The 20,662-nt window shown below is 49.1% G+C and overlaps 1 protein-coding gene across 3 annotated transcripts in view; it reads right to left on the reverse strand.

The window, feature by feature from the left end:
• Window positions 1-20,341, reverse strand: part of KANK4 (KN motif and ankyrin repeat domains 4) — a 44,140-nt gene extending 23,799 nt beyond the window's left edge. For 2 of the 3 annotated variants that reach the window (XM_040610079.1, XM_040610077.1), the window contains exon 1: window positions 7,760-8,171. The gene's annotated coding sequence lies outside the window, so the exon portion shown is untranslated. Of the gene's footprint in view, window positions 1-7,759; window positions 8,172-13,547; window positions 13,749-15,178; window positions 15,314-16,667; window positions 16,769-18,049; window positions 18,184-20,253 lie in introns of those variants that run through there. The other variant, XM_040610078.1, reaches the window with a different exon arrangement.
• Between the last annotated feature and the right edge of the window lie 321 nt (window positions 20,342-20,662).

A 20,662-nucleotide genomic window follows, 5' to 3' on the forward strand; every position in this document is an offset into this window, starting at 1 on the left:
ACGGCAGCATCTTTAGCAGAAGCCGCAGAAGGTCTCAACGCCTGTAATTAATCCTGCTGAAGCCCCATTCCCATGCACGGAGCAGAAACAGCCCCTCAGCCCTTTACCCTTCTCCCTGCAGCTCCAGCTCCTCCCATCACAGCCATCCATCCACCCTTCCCAGGAGATGCTGAACAGGACGGGTGATGGCAGGAACGCGGCCGCCTGTAACCGCAGCACAGGCAGAGGATGCCTGACCTGCTGTGCCATGCCCAGCTGCTGCAAGAAAGGATGGGTAGCCCTTGGGCTCCTGTGGGTGCCAGTGCAACTCTCCATATAAAGTGCTCAAGCAAACTTCAATGCAAACAACACAAACTTCAAAATGCAGGCAGGTGAGGCAGGGGGCAGCTCATAGAGCAGGCGTGGTGTGATTTTGGGCAGGGTATTTGTGGCATGCAGCTCAGTGATGGGCAGAGTGCCTATCCCAAGCCCCTGGGCTGGCATTCCACTCAGGCATCCTGGATTGCTGCACCCCCAGGCTGGCAACAGGGAAGAAAAACCCTCAGCCTCTGCACTAAACTTGCAACAACTTCATGCTTGCAAAGGCAGAGGGGTTCAAACACTGCCTGGCTTCCCACAGCTGGGCTGCAAACCTCTTCCAGGGCTGGGAAAGAAAATTCTGAAAAGCAGAGGCATCCCACTGGGACCTGGGGGCTTTGACCAGGGACTCGCATCACAGAGTGGTGCCAGCACCTTTCCCATCACTTAACAAGCAATGCAACCAAAATGCTCATCTATCTCAGAATACAAAAACATTTTGTCACTGTCTGTCTGCAGAACAGAGCTACTGGCACTCCTCCAGGCTCACAGCACTGTGAAACTACTAAATGTAACTTTAACAGATTAAGTTTGGAGAAAAGCAGAAAAGTTTTCCCTCTGCAGATGCAAAATAGCATGGACACAAGAGAAACAGCCGCAGTTTGTCCTTGCTAGCGCTCCCCAAGACATGGATGGGTTAACTTCTTAACTGGGGAATGAAAAATAACCCCCTATTTCAGCAGCCAGAGAAATGCAGCCTTTCCCAAATGCCGTCTTTCCCACACGGCTCCAGCATCCCACACCACGCAGGGCCATGACACTGCATTGACAGCTTTCTGCTTTCACAAGCAATTACTGAGCTCAGGGTTCAAAATGCACTTAAGAGCACAGTGGCTTGTTTTCTGTCAAATTTTTCTGGTTTAGTTACACTTGTGCATCTTTTCTGAGCATATTCTGTTGCTTATGTTCTCCAGACAAAGCACCATGATGAAAAAAAACCCCAACATATTTCTATATGGTGCTGATTTTAAAGTAAGCCTAAAAGAATTGTTTCATTTTCCCACTGGAAAGAGCAAGCAGGAAGCTTTAATTTGGAGCATTTCCTTATTGTAATTACACACATAAGACCTACAGTTTTTCCCAGATTTAATCCCCATGGTCCTGAAGAAGGTCTTCAAGTCTGTGTCCCTTTAAATAAGCTTTTAATGAGGAGCTATGAATGGATAGAGTGAAAACATGAAAATTAATTAACTATGGGTTCGATCTACAACTGGCTTTTGATAGCTTCCCCCAACAGGGCCAGTACAGGGTGGGAAATGGGGAAGGGTTTCACCTGGGCACAGCCAGACATTATCCCACAAGTGTAAGGGCTGAGGTCATGGCCTAAAATTGTTGCTGCTCTACATTACGCACTACAGCTGTCGGGGGGATTTTGCTTTGCAGGCTGCTCCCATGGCTGATAGGAAACAGACTGCCACAAAACAGCTCAAACCCATCCCATCAGTCCCTGCCCATCCCCACTACGGCCACCGCTGCTGCCTTGGATGCTCACAGGGCCAGTGGGCAAGGCGCTTGCCTGCCTTCCTCTCCCCAAGCAGAATTGCTCTGGGTTGACAGGTTCGGGCTTCACCCACGGCCCCACACAGACCCACAGGAGGAGCTTGCCCTCGGTACCCAAAGGGTTACACTCAAACCTGCTCCATCCAGGAGGTCTGCTGGATTGCACAACCAGCCGAGCTATTATTGCAAGTGGACATACCAGGAATAAATATAGCCTCTCGGGGAATATTTGTTGTACATATTTTTCAATTCTGTTTTCACTGCAAAGGAAGAAAAATAACCCATTTCCAGTCTGCTGGGGACATCCACACGGGTGGGATCTCTGTTGCGCGGTGGTGGGCTGTGATCGGCTGCCGGCTGGCACTGGCATAGGAAGGAGTTTCCTTCCAGGAGGAAAAAAGAAGTTTGAAAACTTCTGGGATTAAATAAATAAATAAGTAAATAAAAGCAGTTGAAAGTCCTGGTGTGCATTCCAAGAAGTTGTCATGAGGTTTTCCACGGTGAGAGCAAACGGGGTTTCCCCTGTAAGAGATCTGCATTCTGGGAGCCCACCAGCCGCCTTCCTGCATGCATCTGACATGGTGCAATCGTCACCGCCAGCAGCCCGGTGCCCCATGGCATCCCTTGGAAATGGCAGCTCGGACCACAGTGGGCGTGGGCATACACTGGGCTGGTCCGTGCTGCCCGTTGAGGGGCAGAAGACAGCTAAGCAGACCCACAATTAAAGTGGGGAGACCAGATGATGCCTGAGCCCCAGGAAGCCTGTTGCTATAAACCCAACAGCATCCAGAAAGGTGAGCTTGCAGGCTGAATTCAGCCCAGCCCAGCCCAGCATGCACCCTGCAGCCAGGCATGGCTTGGCATGGCTTCCCTCTGCACTGGTGTCACCCAGCTGCATGTGCCCAAGTGGAGGAGAACTAGATCTGAGGATGCAAAACTAGTCGCTGTATGGGAAAAGTGGATGTGGCAGGTAAAAAGGTATGACAAAAAAAGGGACATAAATCTTTAAATCCCCTCTGAAAGCAAAATGCCACACAGTCCAGATGCCTGCTTAAAATTCACCCCTCGTTCCTGGGCCAGCGGATGGCTTCAGCACATGGCTTGTAGCAATGGGTACCCTGCAGTGCCGGCCCCAGCATTTTATCACACCCCAGGCTGAAGCTGCCTCGGCTGCTGCTTGCCCAGGAGTTCTCGACAGAAGAGCTGGAAGCAGCTTGTGGGTGCTTGATAGTGACAAGCTTGCTCTGCAGCCCAGCAGCTCATGGTTGCACTGGTGGAGAGGTTCAGGCTGGCCTCCCACCCTCTGCCAGCCATCACCCTCTCTGCAAAATTATGTACATGAAGCAACAGAAGGAGCCGGAGCCAGGGACTGCTCACATGTAAAACATTCTGGAGGCATGCAGAGCTTCACTGGTGTTTGGAAGAGCATCAGACTCATGAGAAATCTGAATAATTAACCCAGCACCACTTAATAAAGATGACGATCGCTTTCAGCATATGTGTGCAACCCTCAGCAGCCAGCGGTACTTAAACTGCCATTTCAGGCATCTTTTCAAATGGCAGTAATAAAGTTGTGTGGATACTGATTTTATTAAAGCTGCTTATTGCTGTTTAATAAATGTCGTGAGCTTCCTGCCAGCATTTCCATTAGAAACGGGTCAGGACAAGACCTGGAGGTATCAGATATCCAAACTCTCACCCTCCTTTATGGCTCACCAGGAGGGGAAAATGATCACATTCATCCCCTCCTCTGATAACCTCTCTTCCAACTGACCTTCAGCTCATTCCAGCCATGGTCTTATAAAAGCTTTGGTTGATTCTCCTGATTTTATCCCATGCCTTGAAAACTGTAGCATTTTCCCTAAAGTATCCTCTCCCAGAGTCAGGGGATCAGAAAAACCACTTGAGGCCATGAATTGAAAGTGCTCCACAGTCAGAAGGCAGACAAAAATCCAAAGTGCCTCATTTCTAATGTTTATTCTTTTTGCCTCAATCCCACAAGTTTAGCAGGGGGATTAATGAAGTCTTCATTTGGCTTCTGGTCTCTTCCAAGCTGCTGTTTTCCATCTTCTTGACCTTGGGAGACCTTGACCTTTGCTGCCATGATACTGAATAAATTCCATGTGGTCAAAGAAGCTGGTAGGGTAGCACCTTTACAACAACACAGGGCTTGATGCATTCTTGGGGCTCCTGCACTCATCCCACTCAAGAGCCAGAGCTTCAGCCTGAGCTGGCTGGAAACATCTTCCATTTCCTAAGGAAAAACAGGATCTTCTGGGCATTTTTGGAAGCTGGGTGTGGAGGGGAACCATCAAACCAAAATGTTCCTGCTTCTTGGGAAAGGCTCTTCCATTTTACTCTCACTTGGCCATTTGCCAAGACACAAGATGGACAGGGCAGTGCAGGGCAGGAAGCGTGTTGCGCCGTGTCTGATCCCCTTGGTGCTTACTGAGAGATGAAACACTGGCATTTGAGCAACTGGAAAAAACCACCCTGACACACAAACAGGGCTTCTTAAACCCAGCAGCCTGAGAAATAGTCAAAAAGTGTGTTTGTGGTTGTAAAAGTCAAATGGCAATCTGGCATCCGTCCTGTCTGACCCCAGTGAAGGTCCCACCATCAACACAGATCCTCTTCTGCTGGAAGTGGGACTTTTAGGAAAGCCCTACTCTGCATGCCTATTTTTCTCCTTTTCCCGAGGCCATCACTGCAGTCCCCCATGGAGACACAGGGCCATTTTCTGTCGGTTCCTGGGCTGATCCAATGAGACTGGGATTGATCATGCTCCTCTTCAAACTGGAATATTTATTGACTGGGACTGGGGAAGGGATGGACATGCTGCCTTCCTCCTCTGCTGGCGAATTCCACATGGATGCTGGGAGGTGGGAGCCCTGCAGCCGCATTTCCCACCTGCTCACCCAGGTTATGGGGAGGTTTTAGGAAACGGGGGCTTTCCTCCAGTTTTTTGACCAAGCTCAGGCTGCATGTTGCTGGTGTATTTTCAGCTTTCTCACTTGCACCAAGACTCATGTTCAACCCTGATGAACCTAGGAACTGGCTGCAATGATGAATTTAAGTTCATCATGTTTGGAAGACAAGATCCTCTGCGTGCAGGTGGGATTTTCACCATATTTCAGGTTTCTGACTCTGCCAAATTGTCCATTTTGGTAGTTTATTATCGTAATTATGACAATAACTTCTTTTTCATGTGCTGTTTAAACCCTGGGATGGGCAGGACTTGAGGCTTCCTGCGGCACAGCACCGGAAACTTCAATTCCACTGAGGTCTAAAATAAATAGGGCTGAAGAAGGAACTCTCTGCAGCTGGTTGCTCCCCACTGCTCTCCCCTAGCACCAGCCGTGTGCAAATGTGCACGGTCGGGATTGCTGCCCTAAGCCAAGGGCTCCTTCATGCCCCCGAGCCAGGATCAGGGTTTTATTGACCAAAATTTGCATCTCAGTGCTCTTGAGCAAGGCAGAGTCACATAATCCCTGTCATATGAGGCATAAAACACAAAAACTTCCCATATTTTCTTTTTTCTCTAACAAATGGGGACATGTTCATCCCTGGTGCTGGTCCCAAAGCTTTCTTAAAAAGACCCAAGATTTGATGCATAACACTGAGTGATAAAAATTCGACTTTCAAAATATCTGACGGTGGTAAAACCGCAGGGGGAGGGATCCAAATCGGCAGCAAGCTTGTGAATGAGCTTGTATTCATCTAATGCCGGCCAACTCGAGTCTCAAAACTGCTCCTGATGTGAAGGATGTTTTGAGACCAAACCCCTCCCTCCCAAAATGCGCCCACGCTGAGGGACACGGAGGCTGTTTCATGGGAAGCAACAATAAAGCGGCAAATAGATGGGTGGGTGTGTATTTTGGTTAGTTGAGGATGAAGGGAGACTTTATGACACCAAATTGGATGGCTCCTGTGGGAATGGGACAGCCCCAGCACTGCACGAAAGGGATGATTTCTGCACCTGGGAGGTAAGACTTTCTCCGTAACCAGACTTTCCGGAAAGCAGCCAAACACGGTCCTGGTTCTCCTACTCACAAGTGGTTTGGAAACTGCACCGGGAGACTGACAGAGCCCAGAGAAGCAACGGGCTCCAGCCATCTTATCTTCCAGGTCCAGGATTATTTTAACAAATCCCTCCTCAACCACAGGTTCCCAGTCAGGTCACCGTCCATCAGACTGGCTGCCACTTTGGCAGATATATTTTTTAAATATTACAGACAAAGCAACAAATAATCATTAACCCAAGGTTATGGGTTCCCTCCTCTCATTTACTGTTTCGGAATCATTTAAGAGACCAGCTTTCTCCTTTTAGTCCATCCCAAATCAAACAAAACACCAGAAGACTGCAAAATGGGTATGAAGGTAAATGTCAATATTTTTCACAGTGTTCCCCTTCTCTCTGCCCATCACTGTGGTCACTATCCTTATCCTGCACGAGCAATGTTTTTGGGTGCTCACTGCCTCCATTTGGGCCACACAGCTAAAATACCGAATTTCTGGTTTAGCCCCTGACAAAGCAAACCCTTCCTGGTGGTGTCGCATCCCATAGCTGCAAGGAAAATGAGGTAACTCTCTACATCACAGTCCCGCTTCCATCTCTGGACGGTGAACACCACACCCAGAGCATCCAGACCATGACTTCCTCCATGCTGAACTTACTTGGACTTGCAGTTGAGATTACCTAACTGGCTTTCTACTGTCACCAATCTCCAGTGATGGTCTACCCCAGTGCAGCGGCTCCCTGTTCACACTCCACTGATTTCTCCAGGAGCAGAGTCAGAGCCCAGCATGCCTTTGCCTTAGGCCTGCGAGAACTCCCAAGCCGAACGCCGGGAGCTGACAAAAGTGCTTGCACGGGGCACGCCTGGTCCCGGCAGAGTTGTGCTGCTCAGAAATGCCCTGGCAGCAGCTGCTGCTCTGGAAAGCTGATGCTGCCTGTGAGGGAGAAGCACTGCCCGTCCCCCTACTCGCTGCCAAACGCGCCGCTACAGCGGCCCCTCTCTCGGCCCCCCAAGGATGCAGAAACCCAGAGCTCAGCCTGGCCCTGCTCTGCAGCCAGGCCAGACCTGCGGCTGAGCCCGGAGGGACATGTGGCTCTGGGAAGCAGAGCGCAAACCTCACTAGAGACAGGCATCAGTTACGGCCCCAAGAGTTTCTGTGTCTGGATAGCTGGAAAGCCAGCGAGGAAATGGGGAAAGGCTGGAGGCAGGCGCCGGCGACCATGCTGAGCCGCGGAGGCTGGGCTGGGGCTTGTCTGAACCACAGCTTCATGGCTGGGGAAGGCTTTATGGTTGGGCTTGGAGGCTAAATGCAACTCTGGCTGCTCTGGGATCTCCGTGACTTCCACTGCATTGGCTGGGGCCTGGGGGCCCTTTCCAGCCCTCACACAGTGACATCCAAGGGTCCCACAGGGGCTCAGAGCCTTCCTGCCACCTCCCTGCTGCCCAGCCACGCTCAGCACCTCCGTCCTGCACCCAGGGGTGCACTGGAAACACTCCTGTCCCAGGTGACCCAGGGCTGCTGCTGCCCGCAGGCAGCCACCCGAGGGGCCAGGCACCCTAGGCACCCCCTGAGCACCCTTCAAAGCGCTCCCAGGTGCCCCCGGAGCACACTCTAGAGCACGCCTGAACACTTTTAAAGCATTCCCCTGCACATCCTCCAGCACACACCCTGAGCATACTCCAGCGCACCCCCGGAGCACCCCCAAGCCCCGCCGAGCACCCACTGGAACCCCACCCCCCCTCCCCAAGTATCCCCGCAGCATCCCACCAGCACCTCCCGGCGCGCCCCGCCAGAGCAATCCCGGGGGTGCGGCGGTTCCCGGCCGCTGTGCCCCGCTGTGCCCGCGGCGGGCCGGCCCCCTCCCGGCCCCGGTTCCCCCTACCTGGGAGCGGCGAAGCGCGGCGGACGCAACGCGGCGGTACCGGCGACCCCGCTGCCTCCCGCGGGCGGGGCCCGGGGCGGAGCCCGAGGCCGCGGGGATGGGCTGCGGGAGCCAAAGGGAGCGGCTGCCGTGGGAGGCCAGAAATCCACTTTTTCTTTTTTTTTTTCCTTCTTTCTGTTGTGTTTTTTTTTTTTTTTTTCCTTTTCTTATGACTGCGGTATTGTGCTGGCTTCTTCTTTTTAATGCATTATTTATACTGTTCCAGCTCATCCTGTTTGCACAGATGGAGATCAAGAGCGGCGGGAAGGGGAAATCTGCGGGGACCGGCCATGGCTACAGAACTTGTACCTGTACTTGAGACTGCTGTTCTCTGGTTCAGCTGTTCAACACTGTCCGGTTTACAGCAGCATCCTGTGCCTTAACATCAAGGTACCCTGCTACCACGGAAAAAGTAAAGAAAACACGATCAGAGTTTCAGGTGTTGCGCTTCGCGGGTGTGCCTTACCCCAGGTGATTTGCATGCTCGTCACACACCCAGCTGCAGCAAGTTACTGCAATGACAGGGTTTCTTAGGCTGTGGAGGACAGGCAGAAACCAGTAGTTTACTGACCTGCCATAACACCTTCAACTTGAGGTGAAGCTTTTGATTTTGCTTGTGTTGAGACACAGAGGCAAACCCCAGCCCTGCTCCCAGCTGTTGCAGATCATGGGAGAGTGGCGGCTCCAGCAATGCTGGGGGCAGCTGCCTGGCCTCCGTCCGGGCTATGAACTCAGCATCCACCAGGGATGAATGAGGCCTGCTGTGATTCCCCCCTTCCCTCGAGAGAAGCCCAAATACGTTTCAGCTCAGAGTGGGAAATGCTGTAAATCAGAATCTTCAGTCTCCTGTGGTTCCCATTGACACCACAGTTTGTATCTCTTGGGTTTTCATCTCCAGGCTGAAAAACATGGGGGCCTGTGAGCAGGGCTGCACGGTTGCCAGAACCCAGCTCAGATGGGTCTGTGGGTGGCCAGAGCAAGGGGGCTCCAACTGTGGGAATGTGTGGGTCTGGAGTGGGTGTCCCAAGGCACAGTTCGGTGCAGGGTCACACCTGGGCTCAGCCCCTGGGGATCCCACATCATCGGAAAGTATCTGAGGGTTGGGCTCCTGCTGCTGCCCACCTGCCAGGCGAGCCTGGAGCCCTCCTTATGGTGCCCAGGCTCCTGGTAAAACAGGAGAGAGAAAATCTCCCATTACCCAGCTCGGGAGTGACTGGGGCTCTGCACAGACAAGGTCGGTGCCCAGCTTGGTCTGCCCTCACCCCCATCTGAGGGGCTGGGGTGCTGAACATGAGGAAGACATTTCCTGATGATTTTCACAACACATCAAAGAATCAAGGCAAAATGTGTCTTAGGGGAGCCTTCAGGCTTCATGCCATGAGGACAAGACCTTCCACTGCTGCTCAGATTATTTTGGCAGGGCCCAAAAGAGAGGGACTGTGATATCAGAAATATTATTTTTTTTCTGGCATCGTTGGCTGCTGGAGGCGAGAGACAACTTCTACATTATTTTCTTCTCCCTGAGCAGTAAACCTACTTTTATGTGCAGTTGTGCCTTCCAGACACAGCACCTCTCCTGCTGCTCCTGGGATGGTGCAGCTTAACCATAACCCATCCCTTAGGTTCATCCCCAAAGCCAGGACAATCCCTGATCCCCAACAACAACAACAACAACAAGGCTTTTGCAACAGAAACTTCAGGCAGCTACAGGAAGCTCTTGTGGTCACAGACATTCAGCTGAACTTGTGTTTTGTTCTGTTTTCCCTGGTGGTAGATTAAAGCACTAAAAAGTGTGCATGGCGGGGTAAGAAGTAAAGCGGTGGCAGTTCACAGCACACACTTCTGCAAGCGTGCCCCAGAAAAGCAAGCAACAACTACCAAAACCCCCACTCCTGAGCAAGCAGAATCAAAACCAGTTCCCCTTTTCAGTCACTGAGGTTTTACTTGCTTGATAACCTGAAGACAAAGAATCTCTCTTCTATGAAATGTTAGGCACTCAGAGGTGTAACATGTAGATGCACAAAACTTCTGTGACCCCTCTTTAATCCAAGAAAGTAACAGCACTTTCAAACAAAACAGGATAAACAAGGAGTACTTTGCTGCGTGTGTAAATGAAACATGATAAATTGTTTAAAAGCGGATCAGGTGAATTTGTGGAGGAGAGCTCTGAGGTGGCTGATGCACATGAACGTTGAAGAAGCCTCCTCAATGCAGCTTGCCAGGAGCCGGGAGGGGACAGCAGGAATGCAGCTATGGCGCAGCCACAGCCTCTCCCTCCCCTTCTCCCACCGAGTCCTTCAGCTCCACACTCAGGCGGTGTCAGAGGCCATATTCTCCGCTATGTAATACCGTCTTGCAAAGTTCAGCTATTCTTAGGCGAGGTTGTGAGTCATTAAGCGCTTTCAGAAATGTTGATTTGTCAAGCCACAGGCACTTAAAATTACTTCTGAAGCCAGACAACCCACTCGGAGGATTTCTTCCTGCCGCAGAAATTACTAGGTGAAATTCCACAGCAAGAGGTCAGCCCTGCTGCCTGAAATGCTGTGAGCCGGATCCCGCCCAAGGGCTGCCACCAGTTCAGGTTTAAAGTGGTCTCATTTTCAAAGGTCAGTTTAGGAGGGGAAAAGAATAAAAACAACAATGTGGTTTCCTACAGTCTTTTACCACCTGATTGAGCTTTTCTTATACGTGTGTTTTAAGACGTGGACCAGACCTTCCTAGCTGGCAGTAATGCCTCTGATGGTGGATGGCAGTTTGGATGGAGTACGGACTCCCTAGGGAAGCAGGTTTCCCTCCAGTGACAGGATTAATTCCTCCCAGAGACACTGCTCTTGCCTGCTCTGCAGTGGGGTTTCTCCCTGCAGCTTCTGCGAGCAGACAGACAGGAGTGGGGTGAGGCTCCTTCCCCATGCTGGGAGGCAGGCAAAGTTAATGTAGTGTTCGGAGCATGTAGCAATGGGGCCAGGGGGCTGATGTGATGGAGTCCTTTTGGAAACGCAGTACAAAATCACTATTGTTCTATACGATGTTACGCTTGTGCCAACATCCATTTTTGTAGACTCTGCAAAGTTGCTCCCCCTTTGCTGTGCTCACAGGAGCTGCCTTGTATGGTCTGCGAATGCTAAAATCCTGCCCCATCCACCCGCACGTGGCTGGCATGCCTATGGCCCGCCACGGGCACTTTTTGGTCGGTAGCGTGAATGGGGCAAAATACTTCTGCAAGTATCTGGGAGCTACAAGAATACAAATATCAGCCTAACAAAGTATCTTGATTTGGGAAGATTTTATGAACCATGCCATAATTATCATAACACTGAAAAACACCTGAGGTGTTTCCCTAACTGTGCATCCCCTTTCACATGCCAAACCAAGTATTCATGCTTCCCTACATGCCCAGCCAGCTGGATGCAGGCAAGAAAAGATGTGGAGGGTAGATGTGACTCTGTGTTTGGGACAAGAAGACAGAGGAGCCAACCTCGTGCCTGTTCAAAAGCTGCCAGCCCCACGCTGTCCTGGGCTGTGCGCATCCAGTGATCCCCAAATAGGTACAGAAAATGCTTCATTTCCTTATGACACATAGACAACTCCTCTAATGTTCACATCACACCATGTGAGCTTGTCTGTCAAATCAATTTGCTACAGTTGTGTTGCCTGAAAGAAATTGCTACATCTTTGCAAGCATAAACGAGAAATGCTATTGCTTACAGTGCAGTCAGCACTGGGCAGCCACAGCTGGAATTCAGACATTTGTCTATAGACCTCAAATCTACTTAAAGAAAAGGAAATTCTCATTTCAGTTAAACGTGTATCTTGTAAAGTACAATTACCATTTTTCTGTAAATCTACTTTCACTGCTGTATTTTCTGTTCCTGTTTTCTATCAGTCAGCCCAGTCTCCACTACCACTTAGCTATTAGGGTACGATTACATTTTGTATGTTTCTGCACTAAAAAAAAAAAGGGTAGAAGAAATCAACTATGCAGAACATGGATTTAGCTAGCATGGAGCTTGTGCAGGAACTGTGACATGACAAAGGGGAGCATGGTGAGAGACTGGGTAAACTGGTCGGCACAGAGCTCCATGACCAACAGGTCACCCAAATGGGCAGGTTACTCAGAGAGGACAAGAGCTCTGCTCGGCACTGCTCTGCAACACCCATGGGGCACATACCCCTACATGCTGTATGTATTGACAACTGGCTGCTCTCATGTGTCTCTTATTAAAGAGAGCTGTTTTCCTGCCACAGACTGAAAGCAACACAAGATCACATTGAAGGCGAGTGCCTTCGTTCAGCACCTCAGCTCTGTGTCGAGCGTGCTGGCTTTTACTGCGTGCCAGGAACACAGAATATTTCTATTTTAGAGGAAAGCAATAAAGGACTGAAGGGTAACAAGCTGCAGCTCTGATTTGAAGCTCCAGTGAAGGAGGCAGCGGGCACTCCAGCAGGTTTTGGCACCGCAGCATAGGCCAGACTGCCCTGCCTGCACACCCTCACCCAACCCAGTGGCAACATAGGCTGGTGTGCTCGTGTCAGTGATGGCAGCTGAGTGTGACAGCTACACAGGGAGTGGGCATATGTGTGTTCATGACCCTGGGCTTACTGTGATGAAGCTCTCCACAGGAGAGAGAACACATACACATGTAACAGAGATGCTCAGCTGTTCCCTGCCTTAGCTTTGGTTTTCTGGATTTTTAGTCATATGGGATTTGTCACTCTGGTCCAAGCGATGGTCTGACTAATTCACACTGACCACCATGCTAGGAGTTTCTGTGCCTTAACAATGGTTTAGTGGCTGATGGCTTAGGGGACAACTTGTAATACTCTCAGTGAGCTGCCCCTAGAGAAGACCAATTCCCCAGACTCCTGTGGTTCTGTCCTCCAGGCTGAGGGGCGAAATGTGATGCCTCAGCTTCGCAGGCCTCCCATGGACAAAGATGTTATTTGTTATGAAATGCCAACCCTCTTTAAAAGCCAAACAAGGACATTTAATGTTGTGTCTTCTTGGAGCTGTGAACTTGGCAGACTGACTGGTAGCCTGCACGAAGAGACATCACTCTCCTGTGTGTTTTCTTTGACATCGCACTCCACTAGAAGGTACAGCCCCTTCTAGTACCAAGGGATGGGGCAGAAAGGAGGAACCGATCTCTTCCTACACTCCTTAACACCATAAAAACTTAGTAACGTTTCACCTTTACTGGAGTGATTCCTTCACTTTACTCACATTATGATGTCTTTGACAATAACAAAGCACTGTGCTTAATTTTAATATGTATTAAATCTCTGGGACGGGCAAGGAACCTGAGAGGCATCACTGGGTCCCATTCTTCAGTTGAGAGTTTCCAGCAGGGAGTTCAGCAGTTTTGGAGGGAATGGCTCTGTGATGGGGACAAGACCTGGCACAGCACTCCTACAGGGCCAGCACAGACCTGTCTGCACCTCTGCTTTGTCCAGAGGGTGATGAGACACTTGACCACAGCCAGCTGCAGGCAGCAGGCTACGGGGCCAGAGAGGCTAGGCCTCTTCTTTGGGTGCTATGGCTCATGCTGACTGCCAGCAACAGCTGGTGGAGACTGGTCTGTCCTGCGCTGCAGAGACACAAAGGGCTCTGCAATACCCTTCCTGATGTGGCTACACTGGGGTGATGGAGGCCTTGCTATGTAATTCCTTAAAAATCTGGCAGAAATGGCTCTGCTATGCAGAACTGACTGTCTGTAGTTTGGTATTTTTTTAAAACATAACAAGCCCTCACCTGAATCATGAATCTTCATAGCAGTGGTCTCCCTCCAGGTGGATGTATCCCTCCAGGTTTGAGAGCAATTACAAAATCCATTCTAGGTATGTCTTGTCAATGGAGATGCTACCAGCAGATGGTGCAAGAATATGCAGCTTGTGTTTCTTTCTGTCTCAGCTTCCAGGAGTGAGTTACAGCTCCATGAGATGTTATTTCGACCTAAGAACAGAGATGGGGAGAGATTTTATTTTATTTTAATTATGGTTTGTAAGGTAGCAGCTGGCCTCTCATTTGAATTCCAGCCCATAACGGAAAACACCTCTGCCTCTGCTACTGGCAAAGCTCTGGATCCATATGTTATACTAAACGGAGCAGCAGGCTGTGAGTCGAGAAAGAAAATATGCATAGACAGGCAAAAAGTAGGGAAAACGCCCCTAAGGATGCAATTGGACCACTTACAGAACATCACTTCTTTCTGCAGGACAGAACTTAGCTTCCAAAGAGATCTGAGGAGAAATGTTGTTTCAGACCTGGCCGCAGATCCACCTTGCCTGCGGCAGATTTTCAGTGTACAGAACCACATGGTTATATTGTTATGAACAAATCTGCTTTATCCATTATGGGTATCATTACTGTTATTTTCTTAGGTATAATAGATGTATATATAGCGCCAGGAAGTTTGTAGATCACATCCAACTGTGTTTTCTTCTAAGTTAAGAGAGATACAAATGAGAGCTAAGGCTGCATGCTGCCTGTGGTATGAGGAGCTATACATCTTGATCTCAAAGGCAATAAAACCTCCCGCACGGCGGCGCACATCATGGTTTGCACACTGACATGCTCATGGTTTGTGGCTCAGGCCTCCAAGCTGATGTTTGCCTTTTGGAAGCTGAAAAGAAAAGGAGCTCACTGCAGGCTTTACTGTGGAGCTCACAGAACTGTGGCAATTTCTAATTATTATTTCCTGCTTTTCCTGAAGTCTGTATCTTTAAGGATGCCTAATCTAAGGCTTTTTAGACAACAGCTGGCCACACAGGTAAAGCTTATGGGCTAGGTTTTACATGGCAGAGACTCGAGCTGCTGTAACCCCTGAGTCCCTCCCAGGTGGGAAGGAGTTGCTCTGCGACCCACATTAGCAACATCTGGTGAAGAAGATCCCACCCCTGGTACGAGACAGGAGTTCTGCTGCTGCCTGACCTCCCCAGTCTGATGTTAAATCGCACAAACTCATCCTGTTCAGTTACTAGAAACCAGGCAGAGGTACTGCTCTCAAAGGGACTGTAGTTCTACAGTGGCCAAATTGTTCCCACGTGCACCAACATAACAGTATTGAAGTTAAAAAAACTGATTATGAAATTATTTGAGATCCTCTGAAAGCAGATGTAGCTTGTCAAGTAGGCACAGTTTAGGGTTTGTCACGGTCCCCGAGTATTTGCTGTGGGAAAAGTCAGATTTCCTTTCCAGTGTGGTAAAGTGTGTCAGACATTTGTTCCTGTGTTTCTGGTTGTGAAAGGGGGCAGAGCTTGTACAAATTGTGGATCACCAAACAGTAAGAGTCCTAAATACGAATTTCTATTTGTTTTACCTGAAGTCAGTCCTGTTTTGACATTTTATAGTCAGTATTCTCATTTTTGTGAATGGTTTCTTACCTTTCTTGCCATGGGGCGTCTGAGGGAGAATCATATTCCTCATGAATGAAATAGGTTTTGCTAGTGTCAACAGTGGAGAGCCCAGCGCAGGCTGCAGACCTTCCTGCGCAGAGGTCCCTGGGTGCTCTGAGCCTGCTGAAAGAGCACATTGTCCACATACAATTTGCAATGTTCACAAAATTCACAGAATAATTCCGCCAATACGGGCACCCTGACAGATTTATAAGCCTATCACCGATATGGCTGCAGGGTTTGGAAGTTGCTGTAATTTACGTGATTCAGCAACAGCCAGAGGTTGTGGAGGTGTTTTCCTGCAGGGGATAGTGCTGTGTACTGGAGACTTCCTCTAAGAGTCCAGAAATCCCACCTCTGGGGAATCTGCTCTTTCCAGGCATTTCATATGGTTATTTTTGGCTATGTCTGTGGAGATTTCTGGTTTCCCAGTGCAGCTATTTTTATAACATATGGCTGTTAAGTCTATAGTATTAGACCTAATTTAATCTTGCATGTTTGAGTGTCTCAGGACCATACGTATGTAATTACTGCCTCTTGCACCTGCTCCATCTTTGGTCTGTATTTGAAACACCCCTTTATTGTAAAAAGCCAAGGTTTCGGAGGCTTCTAGACAACAGTCCCTTTATTGAGCATGCTAAGCTTCCATAAATATTTAATTAGGTGTTGCTCTATTTTTGGAGAGATACAGAAAAAAAATAAGTCCCCATTTCCTTACATTTAAACAGAGCACTTACCTGCTGGAAAAATTTCCCTGCATTAACAAGGGACAGGGAGACATATATTAAGAGGATGCATAAAAATTGGAGAGGGTGAAAGGCTGGTAAAGGGGAGATGTCACTAAGCTGAGGGTTCTCTCCTGTAGTTCTCCAAGTGAGAAGAGATGCTGTTGGATGGCTGGTTTTGAGATGGAGCTCTGTGGCTGCTTTCAGGCAGCATAGCACCATGTCAGGCTGGTGGATGCAGCCGCCTCCCAATGCATCAGAGAATGGTTTGGGTTGGCAAGACCTTAAAGACCATCTAGTTCCAACTAGATGCCATGGGCAGGGACACCTTCCATTAGACCAGGCTGCTGAAAGCCCCCTCCATCCTGGCCTTGAACACTATGAGGGGACCTTCTGCTTCTCTGTATTTTCCGTCTAAACATAAATCATGGCTTTACCGGTATTTTTTAATGCTGAGTCATGGATTGGCTAACCAAGCTGTCCTGGGTATGCCAAGTGGTGACACTTCATGTGCCGTCAACCTTCAGACACAATGATTAATTACCTGGACTGTAATTACAGGTGATGTACACATGTATAGCTATGTCAGAAAGCAAAGGCAGGGGTGTGACTGCACTGCCAAATTGAAAAAAACAATCAGCTGATGGAACCACAGCTAAGATTTCACCCCACCCATCAACGAAACAGGTCTCCTTGGAGCGTTTGTTAAAATTAGCCAATTATAAGGACTCATCTAATGCACCAAGCATTACCTTGTGTCATTTGACTTGAAATCACCTCCAGGAATGCACAGAGAATCCTGACTTCTCCTGTAGTTCTTATACTTCAAATGCAGTTCAAGTCTTGCTGCCACCTGTATTAGAAAATTGGTCTGATTACCTGATGCAGGCAGCCTATCTTGCTGTGCCCTCGACTTCTTGTCCTGTGGCTTCCTGCCCAAACAACCTCATCTCCTTGACATCACTTCTCTTCATCTTGCTGATTTCTACTCAAGAACCATCTGAAAATTCCCGTCCTTTTCAATGGTTAAAAAATATAGGACAAGATGAAAGGACCAAATTATAAAAACCTGTAACTGCACTGGCCTGTAAACCACCACTTGATGGCACATAATTAAGTACACTAAAATCAACAGCAACTAATGTTTTAATGAATATCAAATTTGGTTACAGAATTCTTACAGTCTGTATATTGCAGTTTTCCATACAAGTGACAGAGGGGAATTTAAAGATCACTCAACCAGAATGTCTCTTATAATTATACTGACTTTGTCTTTAAAAGCCAGAGAGAATTAACTTACAAGTAAAGATAAAAAAATTAAGTATGTATGGTTCGGTCAATATAACGATGATGGGGAATGAGGAAACAATTTGTGAGTATGTTAAAAGAGAGATATTATTTAGAACAGGATGAGGGTTATATGGAATCAGCAGAAAAAGTAAAACACATTCAGAAAGAAAACTGATACTGAGATCTACTGGGCTGCTGACACAGAAGCCTCTTTGAAGAGGGGCATCTGTAAACAGACCCCACACTTCAGAAAAAAGGGCAGGTAAAGTTTGTTCCAAATGTGTGCTGACCAAGTACACTGAGAGGTACTTTACTGTCTTGTACTTACTTGATGTATTCGTTGTGTGGCAGATGTATTTTTTGTTGATTAAAATAATCATTATACCTATTCAAACTGAGTTGACTACTTCATTAGCCCACAGAACAAAGCCCCATAACTACCATGTGAAAAGCTGTGTACACTTCCAGCGTCTGCAAAAATACTCTCTGCTAACACCTCCCTTCCCTCTTTCACTGTTACTGCACCTGAAGGTTAAAACCATGAGCATGTAAATGTTCACAAGCCTAACTTTAAACCCAAAGCTAGGTTTTCCAAAGTCACTGATGGTGCTCCTAGGCACAAGTATACCCTATGCTTGTACATGTGGAATTAAGATTCTCAGATTGTAAAATCCTTGGACATTAATAGTCTTTTTATCACGTTTGTTAAAGCAGACTGCAAACCACGCACTTGACAGGGCGGCCTTTTATGAAAACACAATACTAGTAAGTAATAAACAGCCTTAGTCATGCCATTTGCCTTAAGATCTGTCAGGACGTGCTGCCATATCGAACACAAGCCTACCTGGAGGAACTGGACTCCTGCCCTTGGAGTTTATTCCAGCCTGTTATTGATTCAAGGTCCAAACACTTGGAGATTTCATCCTGTCTTGATTGCCCAGCACCTTCCAGCTCTTGGTGAAGTGAGTCCTCAGCTGGCTACTCAAACTGGCAGCATAAAGCAGATTTAAGGGATAACAATATTAAGCAACCAAGCAGTTACATGATGTCTGAGCACCACCCACCTGGATAAGACTTCCTTACACATGCTTGCTGTCTCATACAAAAGAACCTCTGTAGTCCTGATTGTCTATTAACTGCAGTGTTAAATTCACTTAGCAATGTTTGCTAAGTGGAGCCAAATGTCATACTGCAGAACTCGGGAAATCCAGTGACTTCCAACGGGAGCTCAGTATCTAGCCAACTTCATCGCTCTGTAAATCCCACTAGGTCAACATATAGGTGAAGGGATGCTAAGGTCTAGGTCTGGGCGTGGTTTAAAGGCAGTTATGAAACTAATCCTACGAAATATCTTACTGAATAACTTAGAAAACTTTTACAGAAGTTCTCCAGTGGAGTCACGGATGCCATTTCAATAAACAACTGTTTTAGCTTAACAGGATTTTAATATAATTGTTAACACCAGTGCTTTAAAAGTGTGATTGCCACATGGAGTTCCTTAGTTCTCAAGATAAAGATGAATCTTTAAAAGATTCCTGACCTTTAGGGCCAATATTAAATGACATAGCAACACAGCATATAGACTTAAAAGTAGCCAATTCATGTTTTGTAAGATATATTTACTACAGCAAAGCCTCCCTCATGTTTCTTTCATCTCACACTACCCAAGTCCTGCCAGAGGAGAGCTGTGAAAAATATAAGGCCTTATATGGAGTAAATAAAGAACAATTTTCAGAGCCAGATGAATTTGTGAAATGTGGAAGTCAAGACCTCATTAACTCACAGCAAGTGAAGCCACAACTTATTGAGGTCTTTCATCATAAACAGAATGATTGTGTGTTCCGCAGATGTTTGCCTTGTTGCAAGGCTGACATGAAATTTCAAATATTTCATTCTTTTTATTAAAAAAATGAAAGTGCTCTTCTCTTTCGGTTAAGCATAGACGGCATCTGCTGATGGGGTTACAGGGCCTAGAATGTACTTTGATACATTTCCAGAGGTAACATGATGTATTTTACAAGGTCTCATTAGTTTGACTGTCAAAGATTTTTTCTTTAAAACGCATCTTTAGCCTGGTGGGGAAAAAAAAAAAGTATTCTCTGTAGAACAAGGCCTTTGTAAACAGGGTGATGAAGCTATGGCTACCACATTTATGCGACAGTCAATAAACATACCTACTCCCAACCATCGCCAGACTGAGTCATGCAGGCATCTTTTATGCACAAAGGTTTCTGCTACCCTTCTGGTACAGCCCCACCAGCAGACCTTCGCTGCAGGAGTCAGTTTAAAGAGCAGAAGAGAGTATTCTCTACTATTTTCCCACATACCATCTTTTGTGAGCATACTGATCCCTACACCAGAGGTTTTTGCAGTCTTAACAGCCTGAGTAAGAACTATGATTTATTGCATTCTTCATAGCTGTGCTGGTAAAGCCTTTTAAGTCAGATCTCCCCCAAGTTACAAGCGTGATCCCTGGTTTACGGGGGGGGGGGGGGGTGGGGGGTGGGTGGCAGGGGGGATGAGCAGAGAAAAAGGCGGGAAGCATATGATAGAGCCACTTTATGTATTTAAAAAATGGGGCTGAATCATGAAACGCATCATCCGCGCGTTATGATGCAACGCCGTGCGGGCCGCCCAGGCTCCGGAGCGGCCGGGGTCCGCCTGCCCCTGCTCTCCGCACAGACCCAGCGGCGAAGGGAAGCTCCGAAGGCCGCAACAGCAGGCCTTGCCCCGCTCCCCTCCGCGCTAGGGCGAGCCACGTCCCTCCCGCAGCGACACACACCGCCAGGCGGGCGCACGACCGCTAAAACCAAGCGGGCTTTCGAGGGACTGCCAGACACACGCCCGGGGGCCTCGGGAGCGAGCGGGCGGCGCCGAGACCCTCGGGGCGGGAGAAGGGGCCTGAGGGACGGCGTGGCTCCGCCTCCGGCCTCGCCTGCCGCTCGCTTCCCGCCGCCGGCCGCCCAGCTCCAGCGGGCTGTGCCGGCCCGGGGGGGACCGGCGGGAAGGCCCGGGGGGGACCGAGGCGCCGACCTGCCCGGCCGTTACCTCAGCCCGCTCGAACGACGCCGCCAGGGGCTACGCGCCACTTGCTGTGATTGGCGGAGGGGCGATGCTAGAGCGGGACCAATCCACCGCCGCCGAAGGGGGGGGAATCCCAGCGGAATGGTTCGGCCCAGCCGCCTCCCATCCCCCCTCGCGAGCCCGAGCCCTTTGGCCAGGCCGTTACCAGCGCCCGCGCGCGCCCAGGCAGGACCCCGTGGGCTGCCTGCCTCATTGCCTGACGGCGGCGGCGGCGGCGCGGCCCCGGCGCTGCCGGCGGGGCGGGCGCGGAGGCGTCTCTCGGCCGCCGTGAGCCGGTGGGAGACGGGCTGCCGGCGGTCACCATGGCCCTTCGGTGCTGGCGGGCGGCGGCGGCGGCTTCCGCTCCGGCATTGGAGTGGGGCGGCCGCGGGCA

This window comes from Falco naumanni, chromosome 11 (assembly GCF_017639655.2).
Source record: "Falco naumanni isolate bFalNau1 chromosome 11, bFalNau1.pat, whole genome shotgun sequence".
NCBI lineage: Eukaryota > Metazoa > Chordata > Aves > Falconiformes > Falconidae > Falco > Falco naumanni.